Below are 5,184 nucleotides of genomic sequence, written 5' to 3'. Positions count from 1 at the left end.
CTTGGTCGTTCCTTTAAAAAACAAAAACTTGAAGTTAACAAACATGAAATGTTCCAAACATATTTCTAAATTAACTTCATAAAGAAACAAAAAGAAATATGACCACTTTGCCATTAAAAACCAAAACTGAACTATTTTAATAGCTGTGTAATGAGGAAGAGAGCGAGAGAAAAGTCACAGAAAAGTCACTCGGACTCGGGCCAAGAATTCTCATAAAGCTGTTGGACAAGGGCCGTGCAGGGCTCTATTCGTTCCCTCGTTGCCCCCAAACTGCACGGGCCCATATGCACCTGCATACCCTGCATAACCAGATGCTACGCCACTGATCTTATCTGTTCTTATCTGTTCATAAAAGCTTTATGTTTAATATAAGCGACTTTGTCATTGTAGCATTGTTGATGTTGTGTGTGTGTGTTTTTCATTAAGAGTAATATTGAATCAACCGTAAGAATTAATTTTGTTTCAAGAATAGGAAAGACCTAACGTTAAAGATCAAAATAAGCGCTACAGATGTGAGAATGCGACATTAGTTGCTGCTGAGGTAGACGCTCTCGCTCTTTCTCTGCTGTCTGTAGAAATTGTTTTTACGGCAAAGACATGTTACAGGTTATAATATAATCCTAAAATCATGGCAACAAATGATTTTTTAAGTCAGTTAAATAAGTTTAATCAGTTGAAACGACTTTCACAGTCAATTAATTTGATTCAACTCATATTTAACCATTGCTTCTTGTCATTGTAGGCTTAGGCTACTTTTTTCAATGAATTTGAATGAATATACTAATTAATCAAATGAATATTATTTATTTTGTATTACATATTGTTCATTCATTTCTTAAGGTTGATTCATTTCTTTTCAACACCGCACCCCAAGCACCCCCATTTTTTCTTGGGCTACACTCCAGGGGGTGCTGCAGCACCCCCAGCACCCCTACTTCACGCGGTAATGGTTGTAAATGGTTTCATTTCTTATACTCTTATATCACTTTGTATACCTCTTGAATTAAACATTGTTTGTTTCAACACTGTGTAGCCAATCAGCGCTGTGATATAGTTGACCAATGAAATCGAGCCAGAGGCTATTTACACTAACTCCGCCCACCAACGTGTGATTGGCACAGCCAAGACTGAAAACAGACACTGGGTAAGCCTCGGTTCAGTGGCGTAGATGGTTAGGCGCGTGCTTTTTGATGCGATCGACCCAAGTTCGAGTCCACCTTTTGCCAAACTTTTTTTCTTCCTTTTCAAATCTCATATCGCATCGGAAAGGCATTTATTTTCAATACAAATGAAAGAAATAATCAAAAAGTTGACAAAAGTGTCGGTTAGGGTAGGTGTAGGGAGGGCTTTCCATTAAATAATTTGAATTAAAATGATAATTTACACTCGATAAGTTATTATTGCGTACTGTTTTATAATGTACTACAATACTGAGGTGCAGATAATTGCCACTATTTGTAATAAGTAGTATAAATAGCAGAACATCTTGCTATTTTAACAGTGTAAACAGAATTTATAGCTATTTGCACTTAGTGTAAATAGCCGCTGCCGGGTCTGGTCACATAGCGATTGCTACAAAAGTCACTGAGTTTCGTACCATTCCGATTAAGTAGCTATTTTTTAAATTTAGAAACATTTTTTTTCCAGTCTAAAATGGCCGAACAACACCATAAAGTATAAAAACAGTCCATAATAAAAGAAGAAAAAAAAAAAACTCCAGCACAGTAGATGGCGCTATGAACCTAGAACGTTAGGTAGTTTGACACCCGTCAGAAAACGCATAAAAGAAGAAGAAACACCGAAGAACATGAAGTAACTCCTAATCAGTAGGTGGCGGTAATGCACATAAAAGTTGTATGCCATCCGCCATTAAACACCAAGAAGAAGAAGAAAGAAGAAGAACATGAAGTACGAAGATTAAAAGAAAAAATAAAAGATGAAGAAAAAATAAAAATAAAAATAAAAATAAAAATAATAATAATAATAATAATAATGAACCCGGTAACGAAACTTACGTTGGCCAGCCAGCGAATGGGCCTTGCCCTCTCTTTTAATTTTAAAAGAGTTAGTGGACCGGAGCACGAACCCAGGTAACGCGTCTAGTGATAATCCCATAGATGTATATATGTAGATGCCTCATTAGCGACTGTTTCTATGGGCCGCGATACCGTCTGTGAACCCTCGAGCACAAGCTGACTGTGTGTCTACAACAGCAAGTTATACGCATGTGTATCTTTGAATATTCATGGTTGTTATGGTGAATGACGTCAAGTTGACCTTTCCAAAATGGCGGACGCGTCAGCGCATCTGGAGCGGTCGAACGTGGTGTCTATACATATCTGTGGATAATCGCCCTGAACTGAAGTTTCTCTCTACAGCTTCCGGGTTCTGGAAACTACATCCGGATATCTGATTTATGACCATATACAATAATGATAGTTAATAGATGTGAAGATATATGCACATATTGCCATTGTTTGCTGGAGACATATATGATCAATTATATGTACAAACATGGGGATAACAGGTTTTTAAGTGTACTTGCAGACAATATTGACTAAAATTAAAGGCCACTTAAGTGTACTTGAAGAGAACTAAGTTTAATTTAAATGTGCATTTTAAATCATTTAGTAGTGCTTTAAAGAAGGACATTTATTTTAATGTTTTGACTAATATACATGCAAAACTCCGTTTTAACTTCGGAGTGTTGTCCAATATTGCATTTGTTAATATATTTTAAATGCGTTCATTTCATCATTCATACCGAGCATACTATTATATACTGTGTCCATTTGCACTTTATTAATTTATTTTTCTTTTAAACTTCAGTTCACTTGCTTAAATACTGGTTTTGCTACAGAAACCCTTTTGCTGGGTTTGAATATTGAGATTTTCATCAGTAGCTCCTTCTTAATGAACACATCTTCGAGAGTTTCAGCAAATTGTGCATGTGCTTCATTTTAAACCTTAACGATCCACTCTGCGGAGGTAAAGGTAAGGAAAAAGGTCTTTAAACATTAGATATCCAACACAACTAATTAAAGACACTTCATAGTTTTCAAAATTTAATATTTCTAAGCATGTCTGCTTCATAGGTTGGTATGGTATGTATGGTGCTGTTTACACATCAGAATCAGAGATGGTCTTAATATAGGGAGATGAGAGGCTCTGTATTACTTGCTGTAACGGCTAACTCGGATCACCTGAGCCTTAATAACCAATCACATTACAGCCTTGACGTCACTGAGTTTCAGTCAGAGTTGTACGACACTCGATCGTCGTTTACGGATCCCATAGGAATGAATGCCGTAAGCGGAATCCCACTGCTCGCAACCATCAGTGACTTCTTTTAAAACTGCTTTTCCCCCCAGTGTAAACTCTTTATAAAAAAAAAAAAAAAAAAAGCTCAATTCAAAAGTATTACTTGGTGTAAAACATGTTGAAGATGAGCCAATAGATTAAATGATGAACGGTTTATTCAGCGTAGAGAAGCCTCTCCTTCATTGACATCCATTCAAAAAAATAAAAATCCCCTCTGGTCTCCTTTCTGTTAGCGTTAGACGTTACGCTTTTTGGCTAACGGCTGCAGGCTTGCCTTCTATGGGCTTTGTCAGAGTAGTCCATGACAGTGGCTTAGTTAAGCTTTGACGTAAATGTTTGAACAGTTTTTCGTGTTTAAATGGGCAACTTTGACACAGTAAACTAATCAATTTAGAAATGGAATATATCTGAACTGAAGAACAACATGGTGTTAGTTTCGGCTCCAAATCAAGTCATTTATACACTTGTTTTCTGAATTTTCGCTGGAGTTACAGTCATTACAACAGGAATCTCTGAGTGGGGATCTCTAGTAATCTAATAGATTCCATATATATATATTATGAGTGAAGATTGTATGTGCTTCGCACGCTTATATGTACGCATTTGACTACATTGTGAAGGCAGTAAATATGTGGCCACATTAGTAAATTTAAGCAATAAAAAGCACATCAAGTGTTTGTGGAAACGCACAGAGTTAATTTTGACGGTTTGATATTCTGTCTGTTTTTAGGCTAAGTTAAGGTACGGGTGTATGTCTGATTATCTTTAGGAAATAATGTGTTTTCAGGTAACTTCACTGTCAGTAATATATACATACGGTGTCAATGGTTGTTATAGGAAGTACATGACATCCACACCAGGCATAGCACTGTTCTTCATGCCCTTCAAGTGTCTGAGCGTTGAAGAATCAGTTCTCTCCAAAATCCAAAGTAAAATATTTTTCATGAAACCTGAAGTACAGGCAACCAAACTTTGAAAAACCAAAAAGGCCATAACGGTGATGTAAAACGGATCCATATGAATGGAGCGGTTTAAGCCGAGTCTTTGGAAGAGGTATGATTGCTTTGATGAACTAATTCATTTTAAGTAGTAGAATTAATGTCACTTGCATGCACACAGATACATGTATAAGGCATCAAATCATTGTGATGTGAGAAGCAACGAGGTGTTCTCGTCGTGCGTCACATACATTTTGTGTTAACTGTATTTTATGTGCATCAGTAAAATGGATTTTAATTTAACTTCATATATAAAAAGTGATCATATAACAAGACTTGGATTAAATTACTTTTATAACCTTTTAGGATCTTCAGAGTTTGTTGCGTGGACAGAAAAAATTGGTGTTCTGCAAAGTTTGCGGCTTCAGAATTTGTAGATTATGATTCCACATATTTCTATGGTATACTGAAAAACAAATAAGCATATCATTAGTTTTAAAGGCTTTTATTGGCAAAGAAAATAATATATAATACGAGTCAATATTTACGGTGTTGATGCTTGTTCTTCATAACCTCTGCAGTTCGCTCTGGCATGCTGGATATTAGCTTGTGGGCCAAATCCTGACGGATGGCGATCTATTCTTGCCTTATTAGTTCTGAGTTGATCACAACTTGTGGGCTTCTGTTGTCCACTCGCCTCTTGAGGACTGACCACAGGTTCTCTATGGGATTGAGATCCGGGGAGTTGCCTGGCCACGGATCCAACATAATGATCTTCGAGCCACTTCTTTATCGCTCTTGCTTTGTGGCACGGTGCTCCGTCATGCTGGAAGATGCCCGGATCATCACCAAATTGCTCATGGATAGGTGGAAGTCGTCGCTCTTGCAGGACGTTGTGCTACATTCTTTATGGCAGAGTTTCTGG

General features: G+C 37.1%; 1 long non-coding RNA gene across 1 annotated transcript in view; it reads right to left on the bottom strand.

Annotated features, from left to right (window-relative positions):
• Positions 1 to 4,983, bottom strand: part of LOC107570470 (uncharacterized) — a 10,881-nt gene extending 5,898 nt beyond the window's left edge. The window contains exons 1-2 of the long non-coding RNA XR_001607036.1: positions 4,972 to 4,983; positions 1,230 to 1,236 (exon numbers count right to left, since the gene is read on the bottom strand). This is a non-coding gene — a long non-coding RNA (uncharacterized lncRNA). The remainder of the gene's footprint in view (positions 1 to 1,229; positions 1,237 to 4,971) is intronic.
• Between the last annotated feature and the right edge of the window lie 201 nt (positions 4,984 to 5,184).

Source organism: Sinocyclocheilus grahami, unplaced genomic scaffold, assembly GCF_001515645.1.
Source record: "Sinocyclocheilus grahami isolate Dianchi unplaced genomic scaffold, SAMN03320097.WGS_v1.1 scaffold1463.1, whole genome shotgun sequence".
Classification (NCBI taxonomy): Eukaryota; Metazoa; Chordata; class Actinopteri; order Cypriniformes; family Cyprinidae; genus Sinocyclocheilus; species Sinocyclocheilus grahami.
Note: the sequence above shows the minus strand (reverse complement) of the source record. Positions and strands in the feature narration are given on the sequence as shown.